Genomic DNA, 13,611 nt, shown 5'->3' on the forward strand with positions numbered 1-13,611 from the left:
GGCAGCAGAGTTTTGCACGTGCGTCACTGTTCTTCAGGAAGATTCCGATTGGCTGGAAGACACGCCCCCGCCCCGCCCTCCTTCCCAGGCTGATTCCCTCCTTTGGTCTTTTAAGAACTTCTGTTCGTTGTGATTGGGCAGCGGTAGCCTGAATTTAAAGGGACGGCGCCGTCCAGGGGCTGGCGAGAGGGAAGGGGTCTGTGGAGTTTGTAGCGGAGTCAGAACACTTAGGATTTATTTATTTTCAAATATGCGCTTGAAGAAACTGAGAAAGTACCTGGCCTAGTCCTGATCATCCGCTATTTTCAGGAGCCCAAAGAGATTGAGCCACTAGCTCAGCTCCACATTATACCCTTTCGGGAGACTAGGAAAGGTGGTCACTCACTCGGTGTATAACGAGGTGGACGCTTCTACACTCTCTTGACAGACCCCTGCAGACTACAGCATGGCTGGCGTTCCCGTACCGGGTTAGGTAAGGAGAAATCTGCTCAGAGAAGGGCTGCTATTTCCTCAGTGTCACAGGCTCTGACCGTGAACCAGGGGAATATAATCCGTGGCACATGTTTGGCAGTACATAATGATTATCATTCATGATGGGGAGCTGGTACAAGAACACAACACATCTTTTCTGTTTGTTTGGTTGTTGGTTGGTTTCTTTTTCCGGTACCGGGAATTGAACTCACGACCTCGCGCTTGCCAGGCAGGCGCTGTGCCGCTGAACTAAATCCCCAGCCCCCAACACAACACAACACATCTTAATTCTCTTTGTATCCCCTTTCTCCCTTCCCTCCCCTATGCTACTTTTGAATTCGTCTTTTTCTGATGCTAAGTACATGTGCTGTGGCAAAAGTTCAGAAATTGTCTTTCTGACTCAGTACTGTAATATTTTTACTTAGATCATTCTCCCACTAATGCATCAGATTAAATATTCTCCTGACAGCCTCCCATCTTCCTGTGCGACAAGCTGGGAAAGAGGAATAGGCCACCTTTACAGAAGGAGAAACCAAGACCTAGAAACAGTAAACTACATCCCAAGGTCACGAGCTGACCCTGACCTACTTGGGCCCAGCACCCAGGAGGCTGCTGTCCCCTCTCGGAGGCAGCCGAGGCAAGATGCTGCCCCTGTCCTGCACTCTGATCTCTCATCGGTCTAGATCCGAAGCCGTGGGGATTCCTCTGCCCCTCAGAGAGAGAACACTGCTCCTCCCATCCTGTGACTTTGGGCAAGTCCCTCCCACTGTCTCCGCTGTTTCCCCCCAACTTCTTTTGAAAGATAAGAAATAGATATTAAAAAAATCCCCTTTGGTTTCCTCCAGGGTCTCCAAAACCTATCGTTTCTTGCCCTTTTGGCTAAGATCAAGTGCAGAGTCTCCAAAACCTAGAGCTACGAAGTCTCCCCTGCCCCAAGCTACTGCTGAGACAGCTTCAGATTGCCACAGCCCTGTCTCTCACCCCGACCTCCTTCCTTGCCCAAGAAGAGGAGGAGAAAGGAAACTAACACTTACTGAACGCTTACTACACCTCAGGTAATTTCACATACCTGACCTCTAATTCCTAAAAAAGATACCTCAGGATGTGGGGTCATTATTCCCAGTTTATAGATAGGACATGGAAGCTTAGAGAGGCCAACCAATGTGCCCAAGGTCGTGCAACCACGAATTGGCACTATGGGACTTGAGTTTAACTCTCCTGACTCCAGAGCCCTATTTTTCAACTGATTTTAGAAGAGTTGGCACAGATCAGGGTCATGCTTGCCGCCACCCATGAGATCCATCTGTTTGTTCATTCTTTAGGCTGTCTATCTATCTGTCTATCTGTCTATCTATCTATCTATCTGTCTGTCTGTCTATCTATCCAGTCTATAAGTGCCTACTATGTCCCCGGTGCTGGGTAGGCCCTGAGGTAGGCTAGGCAAGGGCCTTGTCCTTCTACTTGTCCTTCTAGAACTTTTAAATGTAGAAAGACAATAGTGAAGGAAACAAAGGAGACATTTCAGATAGTGCTGAGGAGAAAATAAAATAGGACCATGGGACAGAAAACAACCGTGTGCTCAAACATAGGGAGTTGCGGGGAGGACAGAGAGAACAAACTAAGATGTCAGTGTACATTGTCAGGTGCTGTGATCATGGAAGGCCTCCCTAATGAGATAATCCTTCCTTTTTTTGTCGTTCTAGGTATTGGACCCAGGGCCCCCAACGTCCTAGATAAGCACTCTACTACTGAGCTACGTAATATCCCCAGCTTGGGACGGGGTCTTGCTGAGTTCCCCAGGCTGGCTTTGAACTTGTGATCCTCTTACCCCAGGCTCCTGAGTAGCTGCGGTTCCAGGCATGGGCCAACTCCTGCTGGCTCAATTTCTGCCCTGTCTCCTCATGTTTGTCCCTAGACAGTGAAGTCAGCAGAAAAGGTACCTGGTTTCACATTCCTAGAACTCTGAGTGGCCCAGTTAGAAGAAACTTGGATAGTCATTTTGTTCACCCTCTTTCCAGTTTTTGGATGGGGAAACTGCGGTACCAAAAGCAGGAAGGATTTACCGCAGGGGGACTAGCTAAGGCTGAAAACCATGTGGGGGCAGGGCCTCCTGGGGGCTGGCTAGAGCTCTACCTGCCTTACGCACTTCCCCAAGTTTTCTAAGGAAACTCTGAGATCTCTTTTCCTCACTCCTTTCTTCTGTCTGGGCTGCAAAGAGCAATTAGCAAATTCGTGCACTGTGAATCACTCCTCTGTTGACACTTCCATTCCCAAAGCTGACGATTCCCATATTTGCCCAGTGCAGATGAGGCTGACTTGGGAGTGTAGGAAGCCGAGAGTGAGCGAAGGTACATCCAGGAGGGTCCGGCATTCCCAACAAGCCCAGCTTTTTTCATTGTCTCTGTGAATGGAGGGGGATCTTGGCTGGGTCTATCCGGAATAAAACTAGCTTCTTGATGTTATACAGAGCCTCTCCCTGGAATTCTGTACAAACTTCTCATCTTAATTATGACTCCAACTGATTTCAAAAGATAATTTACTCTGCTACAAAGTGAGCTCAAGAGCAGCCTGAACTGCAGAGTGAGACCCTGTGTCAAAAAAAAAAAAAAAAAAAGATAATTTACTCTGTAGGACAATTGAGTCTTGGTGATATAGACAAGTCATTTTTCCTACCTGGACCTCAGTTTCTTATTCTATAAAATGGGAATGAATTAGAGATCAGGCTCTTCCATTCACACTTTCTATGATTTGAAGGGGCAGGAAAGGGGAAGGGCCTGGGGAGAGTCTTAGTCCCCGAATTGGCTCAGTCTCAGCTTTGGGACCCCAGACAAGAGCATCTGGGAACTGCTGTGCAGGTATTGTTGCCTACATCACCGAGCTTGCTCTTCGGGTGGAACCACGTCAGGTGATTTCCACAAGCTCATTCAATTTTCAGAGCATAATCTTCTGGCACCAGAACAATCTCTCGCTCTGCAGGGCAGGAAACTCAGGCTCCGAGAAACTAAGACATTCTCATGCAGGCCCCACAGTTGGGAAGAGACTTCATATCCAGGTCTGGCTGAACCCCAGGCCTGTGCCCTTCGCAGGCCCCTGCCTCTGAGGACGCCTTAGGGAGTTCACTTACGCGCAGATGATCCTCTCTCCTGTGGAGGGTCGCATGTCTTCCCGCTATTGATGCCTCCACCCTACCTCATGTTGTCAAGGCCAAGGTAATGGACCTGCTGTCGTAACTATAACAGTACCCTGACCTTGCATAATTTCGATATCCACTATCCAATCCTCCTATGACTGCTATGTTTTCTGCTCATGTCTTGTAGACCTCAGCTCCAATAATTCTTTGACCCACCAGGACCTCCAGTCCACTGTTCCTCTCTTCCCTTGTGTCCTGACTTTCCTCCTTAGTCAGCTTAGGGACCTGGACCATCATTGTAATTACTTCCTTGAATACACCCTCAACCCCCTTGCTCCCCGCTCATTAAATCGCATCCACCTGGCAAAGCCACACCCTGCCTAATCCCAAGAAGCTGACGAAGCTGGAGACAGACACGGCCCTGCTGACTGATCCCACTTTGACATCAGTCCACCCCCCTGGGGTGCAGGGAACCTGGTGTTGTCTGCCAATCCTGCTGTCTGATCTGATCTTTCCCTTTCCCACCGAGCTAGTGGTCAGGTCATCCCAGGGTCTCCTCAGTCCCACCTGCTCTTCCTGCGTGCACTCTCCTCTCAGCTGAGACCTTGCTTCACAGCTCACCGAGGAAATAGAAGCAACCTTGGAGGGCTGGCCTCTCCACATACCCTCCAACATTTGCTGAGCTCGGCGTGCTGTTCAGCGGCCCTCTGCTGTGGGGATGGGCCTGCTGCTCCTTTCTGTGGCTACCAGCTACTGGGCCTCATCCAGCTCACTCCAGAGTCTCCCTTTTTCACTGACTGGGCCATCCAATCTGCATTAAAACATTTCTTGCTGGGCATGGTGGCACACACCTATAATCCCAGCACTTGGGAGACTGAGGCAGGAAGATCACTGGGAGTTTAAGGTCACCCTGGGCCATATAGTGAATTCAAAACCAACCTGAACTACATAGCCAGACCTTGTCTCAAAAAACAAAAACAATGCCAGGTGTAGTGGCGCAGCTCTGTAATCCCAGCACTCAGAAGGCTGAGGCAGGAGGATCCTGTGAGTTTGAAGCCAGCCTGGGCTACAAAGTGAGTTTAAGGCCAGCCTGAACTGCATAGTGAAACCCTGTCTCAAAAAGACAAACAAAACAAAATAAAACAAAAAACTCACCCCTCCAGAGAAACAACAACCCCCCAAAAAAGCTATAAAATAAAAGAACCTCTCTTTACCCACCACCTCCTTCCTCTTTGATCCTGGTTCTCTAAACACTCTGAAAATGTCTACCCTTACTCCCTGCAGTTTTTTTCCTGTTCTCCTCGTATCTCTGTCTCTCTGTCTCTGTCTCTCGTCAGTGGGGGATTAAACCTAGGGCCTAGTACTAAGGATATGACCCACCATGGGGTGACACGTCAGCTCTACTTTTTCTTTCTTGCCAAATATATTCTGTGCATAGATGATATACCACATTTTATTTATTCATTGATAGACAGTGATGGACATTTGCCAAACGTTTGGGTTGTTTCCACTTTTTGGCTATTATGAAGCATGTTATCTGGGCCAGGAATATAGCTCAAGGGCCCAGCACCTGCCTGGCAAACATGAGGTTGGGAGTTTGATTCCTGGTACAACAAAAAAAAAAAATCTAAAAAAAAAAAAAATATTGTTTGGGAATGTGCAGCTATAAATTTTCCTGTTGATATATGTTTTCATCTCTTTAGGGTGTATATTCAGGGGTGGAGTTGCTGGTCATAAGGTAATTTTTTATTTAGCTATTTGAGGAACTGTCACATTGTTTTCCAAAGCAGGTGCACCATTTTACATTCTCACTAGCAGTGTATGACGGCCCTAATTTCTCCACATCCTCGCCAACACTTGTTATTATCTGCCCTTTTTGATTATAGCTGTTTTAGTGGGTGGGAAATACTATTTCATTGTGGTTTCTATTTGCATTTTTCTGATAGCTAATGATGTTGAACATGTTTTCATGTGCATATTGGTCATCTGTGTCTTTGGAGAAATGTCTATTCAGATCCTTTGCCCCTCCCCTTTTGTGGTACTGGGGTTGGACCCAGGCCCTTGTACATGCTAGACAAGGGCTCTACCACCGAGCTACATCACTCATGCTGTTTTTTTTTTTTTTTTTTTTTTTTGAGACAGGGTCTTTCTATGTAGTCCAGGCTGGCAATCCTCCTGCCTCAGTCTCCTGAGTGCTGGGCCTACAGGCATGTGCCACCATGCCCAGCAAGGGATGAAGTTCTGATTTTGTGTGTGTGTGTGTGTGTGGTGCTGGGGATTGAACCTAGGGCTTGGTGCATGCTAGGAAAGCACTGTACCACTGAGCTATACCTTCAGCTCTTTTCTTTGTTTAATTGTCATAATGATTATGCATATGTATGAGGTATAATGTGGTACATAATAATACATGAGCATACATGCAATGATCAAATCAGCATAATTAGCCTATCCATCACAAAAAACACTTAGTTATTTCATTGCAGAGAGACAGTTTGCAATCCCCTCCTCTAGTTATTTCCAAGTACCCATTATGGTATTATTAACTCTGGTTACCTTACTGTGTAACAGACCATGAGAACTCATTCCTTCTGTCTAATTGTATCTTTGTACTTGTTGACTAATCTGTCTCCTCCTTCTCTATCTCCTGCCTGCCTTAGTCTCTGGTAACCACTATTCCGATCTCTACCTTTGTGAGAACAGCTTTTTTAGACCCCACATATGAGTGAGAGCACGTGGTACTTGTCTTTCTGTGCCTGGCTTATTTCCCTAAACATAATGTCCTTCAGGTCTATCCATGTTGTGGCAAATGACAAGATTTCATCCTTTTTATGGCTGTGTGGTATTCCAGTGTATGTACCTATAGGCATACACCATATATGCTTCATTCATTCACCCACTGATGGACACATAGGTTGATTCCATAGTGTGGCTATTGTGACTAGCACTGCAATAACCACAGGGATGCAATTATCTCTTGGTATAAATTTTTTTTTTTTTTTTTTTGGGTTTTTCTCCGGTACCGGGAACCGAACTCACGACCTTGCGCTTGCCAGGCAGGCGCTTTTGCCGCTGAGCTAAATCCCCAGCCCCTCTTGGTATACATTTAATTCCCTTGGGATACATACCCAGTAGTGAGCCTGCTGGTTCACACAGTACACGGTTCTATTTTTTTCCTTTTTCTATTTTTAACTTTTTGAGGAGCTTCCATATAGTTTTGCACTATACTAGTTTATATTGCTCCCAAACAGTGTGTAGGAGCTCCTTTGTTATCTTTTGTCTTAACCGGAGAGAGGTGACAGCTCCTTTTACTTCTGATGTTTCCCTGATCATTAATGATGCTGTACATTTTTCATTTACCTGTTGCCATTTGTATGTTTTTTTTGTTTTGTTTTGTTTTGTTTTGTTTTTGGTGCTAGAGCTCAAACCCAGGACCTTGTGAACACGGAGCTACAACCCAAGTCCTTGTGTTTTGTTTTATTTTGTTTTTTGTTTTCACAGTACTGGAGGTTGAACCCCTAAGGGCTCTATTATATCCCCAGCTCTTTTTATCTTTTATTTTGAGATGGGGCCTTGCTAAATTGCCCAAGTGAGACTCGAACTTGCAAACCTCTTTCCTCGGCCTTTCTCATTGCTGGGATTATGGCACCCACCACCATGCCTGGCTTGTATGTCTTCTGAGAACTATCTATTGAAGTCTTTGGCCCATTATTATTTTTTTTTTTGAGATGGGCTTTTGTGGCTGGGGAGTATGACTCGGTGGTAGAGTACTTAGCCAGCATGCACAAGGCCTTGGATTCTATCCCTGGCATTGCAAACAAAATAATAACAATAACAAAAGAGAGATGGGCTTTTACTATGTTGCCCAGGTAGCACTGAACTCCTGGGCTCAGGTGATTTTCCTGCCTCAGCCTTCTGACTTGCTGGGACTACCGTACATCACAGTTGGCTTTTTGCTCATTTTTACATTAGATTTTTTGGGTTTTGTTGTTGTTGTTGTTTATTTGTTTGTTTGTTTTGGTTTTGGGGGCTGGGGATGTAGCTCAGCGGCACAGTGCCTGCCTGGCAAGTGCAAAGTCATGAGGTCGATTCCCGGTACCGGAAAAAAACCATAAACTGGATTATCTGTTTTTTTGACATTGAGTTGCTGGAATTCCTTATATGTTTTGGATATTAACACCTTGTCAGAGGTGTCTAATTGTCAGTTCTTTTTTATTTTTTGAGTGCGCTCAGGATCAAACCCAGGGCTTTGTACCTGCTAGGCAAGAGCTTTATCACTGAGCTACACCCAGCCCATTACTAAATCTCTAAACTGCCTGGGACACAGCCAATTGCTTTGAAATATTTCTTCACTTGGCTTCCAAGACACCTCACCATCCTGGTTTCTGCCCTGTCCTCGCCATGTCCTCTTTATCTGCTCAGCCTCTGGACAGTGAAATACCTCAGGGCTCACCTCCTCCTCCTTTGCCCCTCTCTCACCAGGACCCCCGGCCATCTCCTCCCTCTTGAGCTGAGACACCTGCCAAGTGTTGCCAAGTCCGCAGTTTACAAATCCCAGAGCCTCCTCCCGGATTCCAGGTTTCTCTAATTCTCAACTAAACCTCCCCTCACAGATAAAGGGCGATTTCCAGTTCCTGGGTTAAAAGTTGAATGTCTCTGTTTGTCTCTCTCTCTCACCCAGGGCCTTGTGCCTCTTGCACACCCCAGGCAAGCACTCTACCTCCGAGCTTCGCCTCCAGTCCCCTCCTCTCCCTTACAGTGTACATTCCTATTTGTCAGCAAGTCCCGTTGGCTTCACCTGCAGAATATGGACAGAATCCAGCCACCTCCCTTCCTGGCTCCCAGCCCTTGCTTACTGCCACCTCCATGGCTGAGGCCATTTTCCCTCCCTGGGGAACTTTTTGAAACTCCCTGCTGCTGTGCTTGTCTCCTACAATCTGTTTTCAGCCCAGCAAGTCAGGCTGATGTTTTATAACACAAGACAGAACACGCTGCTTTAATGACTCTGTGCCACTTGGAGTCAGAGACAGAGCCCTTTCAGTCACTGCAACACTGGGATCTCCTCACGTTCTCCCTTCCCTCACCCTGGTCTCCCTGATCTTCAGATGTGCTGGGCACACTCCACCCCAGGGCCTTTGCACCTGCTCCTTTGTCTGTCTGACATGTTTTCCCTTGAGAACCAAACAGCTCCCTGCCTACAGGGTCTTTTTCTTCCTCTGTCCTGCCCTCTGTGAGGCCTCTGATGACTCAGGATGGCAACCTCCCTCCCCACAGCAGCTGCCTCGTTGCTGCTTCATTCTCTCCACTGTGCCTTCCACTGTCTGCCACGCTGTGCACGTACCTGTTTGTATTTATTTATTCATTGATTTGTGGTACTGGAGTTTGAACACCAGAACTCTGCACTGAGAACTGAGATACACTCCCTAGCCCTCCTCCTCCTCCTTCTTTTTAAATTTTGAGACAGGGTCTTGGCAAGTTGCCTAGGCTGGGCTTGAACTTGTGCTCTCTGAGCCTCAGCACCCCAGCATGCTGGCATGACAGGTGTAAGCCATCACGTGTGACTCGTATCTATTTACTTATTGCCTCGTTCCTCGCTGGAACAGAAGCTCTAGGAGGGTGGGGATTTTATCTGTTTTTGTTTTCTGTGTAATCTAGTGGCTGCAAAGGTGTTGGTGCTCAACATGCACAGAACTGGGCTGGGGATATAGCTCAGCAGTAAAGCATTTGCCTGGCAAGCCTGAGTTCCTGGGTTTGAGTCCTAGTACCACCTTTAAGAACAACAACAAAAAATGTATTCACAGTGAGTGGAGGGATGCCCGAGTAAGAGAGGAAGGAGCCCTCTTAAAAAACCTGCCCAGCGTGATGGCGCATGTCTGTAATCCCAGTATTCAGGAGGCTGAGGCAGGAGGATCTCTGTGAATTTGAGAGCAGCCTGGACTGCATAGTGAGTTCAAGGCCAGTTGAACTACATAGCGAGACTTTGTCTCAGAAAACAAATGAGCCCAAAACCAAACCAGAACAAACAACAATAAAAACAAAAACACCAGATGCTTTAGGGAATGGCAGTGTGTGGCTTTAGCCAGCTCCCTGGAGAGGAGCTTTGAGCTGAGCCCTCCTGGGGTCACTGAAAGTTGGCTCTTGTTTCCCAGCCAAGCCCAAAGCTCCAGTCCTCCCACCTGTACCTTTTATGGGTGGTGTGACTAGGGTACAAGGGGTGAGCAGGATCTTTGCCGGGAGTGAGCGCTGGGCTCCTCAGAATGACACTCACTTGATAACCTGGGGGAATTCCCAGTGGCTGGTGTGATGTTGTTTTGTTTTGGTGGGGAGGAGGCAGGCAAGGAAGGGAAAGAGGGAGGTCAGAGGACAGGATCTGAGAGCACCAGGAGGGCAGAAGCCGAGTCTGCAGGCAAGGGGCAGACACCCGGGGACAGCGCTGCTCCTGAGGGACGTGAGTGGCCTGGGGTCACACTCCTCTCCCTGTGGACTGAGCTTCTCAGTCCATCCAGCCCTTGTGGGAGGGTACAGGTGAGAAAACCGAGGCTCAAAAAGGCTGAGATTTGCACGCATCTCATCTTCTCTGCTGCAGTGGAAGCTCCTCCCCAGTGAAGGCAGCTGCTCTGGGCTGCTTCTGTCTCCTCCTGGGCCTCTGCTGACTGCCGAAAACCAGAGTGGGTGCTGATTCGAGGATCCCCGCCCTAGCTGATCCCAGGCCCCCTTTTCACATTTATTTATTTATTAGTTTTGGTTTTCTGCTCTGTGGATCAGGCTGGCCTTGAACTCACTATGCAGCCCAGGCTGGCCTCAAACTCGCAGTGATCCTCCTGCCTCAGCCTTCTGAGTGCTGGGAGTATAGCATGCGCCTCCACACCCGGTTTTCCACACCCATTCTTACAACAAATACCTCACAATGCCTCTCTCCTGTAATACGATGCAATTCATAGATAATATATCCTATTTATACGCTCCTCATTAAAAGAAAAGAAGCCAAGGCCCTCACTGAAATGGAGAGAAATAAGGGAAAGTAATCCGTGAGGAGTCTTTCTTTTTTAAGTCTGTAAATTCTCAGGCAGAGCAGTCCTCGTCAAGTTCCTTGGGGCCACCAGAGGGTCTCAGCTGCCACGTCTGGGGAGGAGCTCCGCGTTTCCACCCGGGAGACAACCTGGCGGGCCTCGCCTGGGACGCTCGGGCTGCAGATCTGGGAGGCTGTAGGGCCCAGGAGTCCAGTTCCCCGGGGCCTCCGCCCAGAGCCGGCTCCGAGCGAGGGGCAGCCCCATTCCGGGCCCGCCCTGCCGCCCAGCCCGTTCCCGGCATCCGCGCGGCTGGGCGCCCGCTGCCTAGACAGCAATTCCCACGGGAGGAGCCCTGCGCCCCCAGCCGGCCCGGGCTGCGCGCCGGGAGCGGGCGGGGCCTCCGCATTCCGGACCTGCCTGCCCCATCCTCCTCCCTGCTCCAGGGGCTCAGTAAATCCCTGGTGAATGGAAGCATCTGCCTCCCTTGGGGCTTTCCCCTTCTCCCTCCTTGTCTCCCCTTTCCCCCTAATCCTCTCGCCAGGGCAAGGTGCCAGAGCTAGGAGGGCGTCGGGACCTGAAGCTGGTGTGCTGGACATATTTCAGGAGACGCTTCCGGCTCTCCTGGGCTGTTTCCCGCTAGCCTCGCGTCAGGGCTCCACATTTCTACCAGGACCCTTAGCTTTGCATATCAGAGCCACAGAGCTGAATTTCCCATTATACCGACGGAGAAACTGTGGGCCAGAGAGGGGCAGAGTCTTGCCCAAGCTCACAAGCCGATTAGGGTTCTGGCCTCCACTCCTTTGGCTGTCAGATATTCTCGGGGCTTGCGTGGCTCCCTCCTGGGGCCTGGGGTGAGACCTGGGCTGGTGTTTAGGTAGGGTGGGGAGCTACAGTTTAGGGCAAGAGTCCTCCAATTCAAAGAGGCAGCCCCAGCAGGAAAAGGGAAGATTTAGCGCCTCAGAAAAATACATGCAAAGTGACAAAGACATGTCTCTAAAGCAAGAAGGAGATGGTGAGGGGTTTGATTTGATTTGATTTTTCATTGCTTGGCTTCCCAAGTGGAGGCTCAATCCTGACCACGGGTGAGAGCCCCAGAGCCAGCCACACGGGGGCCTGTTTGGGCTCATGGGCTCCCTGGGTCAGGCTCAGCTGGAAGTCGGAGTGTCTGTTTCCTCAGGCCCTAGCCCAGAGCAGATGGGGCGCTGTGTGGGCCCGGGTGAAGATCTCTGTCCCTGGGCTCAGGCTCAGTTTATGACCAAGGTCAGGGCTACCGGCTCATGGAACAGGGAGGAGCGGGCCTTGGGCCCTCCCAGAACAGACAGCCCAGCATTCTTACTCTGGGAGGGAGAGTCAGCGGCTGGGCCAGAGCAGAGGCTGGGGGTGAGGTGACGTCCCAGGACCCTGGCGCCATCGGGGAGGCTGGGCGCCAGGTGACCTCCCATCTCCGCGCGCTGCTTCAGACACCTTACCCATGGGCACTCTCGGGACCGCCGCCCTGGGTACAGAGGCAAGAGGTGCTCGGCCCTGCCGCAGCCGGACCAGGCTCAGGTTGTCTCCTGGTCCTCAGGGCCCTGTGCAGAGACGAGCATTCTGGGAAGCAGTCTAACTGCAGAGGTAATGTGAACCCCCACTGCGGAGCTTGGCCAGCTCCCCACGCCCAGCGTGGCTTCAGGACGGCACAGGGCCTGGGGGGCCTGGAGTCCTGCTGGCCCCCGGCTCAGGGGCCCTCGAGGGCTTCCTGTCCTGGCCTTGTGCCTGTGTTCTGAAGGTGACTGTGACCTGGCTGCTGCCCTTGGCTGTGTGATTGTATCAGCTGAGGTCTCAGTTCCTGGGCTCTTCTCAGGGACAGGGGAGGGGCCAGTCAAGGAAGTGTCTGCCAGGTGCTCAGGAGCACGAGGGCCGTTCGGGGGCTGGGTTATTTAGGCTGCAACGCAGCACCATCCAGGGCCCTGAGTGACACACCCTTCCTGCTCTCTGCAGGTGACAACCTGGTCCTGTGTTGCACTGAGGAGACGGGGCCCACGCGTGGCACCCCCCTCACCCTGCCACCCCTGAGCCCATGTTCCCACCGCACACCTCCTCCCTGAGTCATTCCTGAGGACGAGACCCTCCTTTATCACAGGACAGCCGCAGCGGCTTTCTGTCAGCTGGGATAAAATGCCGGTTCTTCCCCAGCTGACTTTACTCCCACCTGGGCTCCTAATGCTCGGGCTGCAGCAGCCTCGCTTCTGTTCTGCAAACACAGCAGGCTTGTGCCCACCTCAGGGACTTCCAAGCCCACACCTGCCCCCGGTTCTCCACCTGTCTGCTTCCTCATCCTCCCAGGCCCAGCTCAAAGAGGCCTTCCCTCACCTTCCAGAGGGGCTCCCCCAGTTCCCTCCAGCCCATCACCCCTGTTACTGCCTGCTCAGCACCCGTCCCCATCTGCACAGTCACCTTCACAACTTTTGTGTTATCTTTTTTTTTTTTTTTTTTTTAATAGGATCTCAAATTCCTGGGTTCAGGCAATACTCCTGCCTCAGCCTTCCAAGAACTAAGAGTACATGCATGCTACCACACCTGGCCACTCACATGTTGTTTGTTTTACTGTCCTCTCCTCTCAGTTGTAAGTTCCAAGAGGAGAGCACATTTTCTTTGTCCCTCGTATCTGGCAGGTACCTGGTATAGTCAAAATAAGAGGTGTCTCTCCGAGACTCGTGAGGGCTTGTTCCCAAGGCCACAGTGTTCACACACAGGGCCAAGAGAAGCACCTGGACCATGGGGGCTTCTCATTAGTGAATGAGCCCAGCAGTTAGCTCATAGCTGACTGGGGAGGGAAGGGCCCTGTTAGAGGACGTAAGTCACTGGGGCGTACCTTTGGAAGGTACAGCCTGTCCGCCGGCCCTTCCACTCTCTCTGGCTCTTTTTCTTTTCTTTTCTTTTCTTTTTTTTTGGTACCGGAAATTGAACTCAGGACCTCACACTTGTCAGGCAGGCGTTGTGCCCCAGCCCTCTCCCTCTGCC

The 13,611-nt window shown here is 50.2% G+C and overlaps 1 long non-coding RNA gene across 1 annotated transcript; it reads left to right on the top strand.

Annotated features, from left to right (window-relative positions):
* Positions 1–201: 201 nt before the first annotated feature.
* Positions 202–2,933, top strand: LOC106149705. The gene is made up of 3 exons (XR_001236030.1): positions 202–472; positions 1,317–1,526; positions 2,175–2,933. It is a non-coding gene; the product is annotated as an uncharacterized LOC106149705 (long non-coding RNA).
* The last annotated feature ends 10,678 nt before the right edge of the window (positions 2,934–13,611 follow it).

Source organism: Chinchilla lanigera, unplaced genomic scaffold (assembly GCF_000276665.1).
Source record: "Chinchilla lanigera isolate Chin_1 unplaced genomic scaffold, ChiLan1.0 scaffold00051, whole genome shotgun sequence".
Taxonomy (NCBI): Eukaryota; Metazoa; Chordata; class Mammalia; order Rodentia; family Chinchillidae; genus Chinchilla; species Chinchilla lanigera.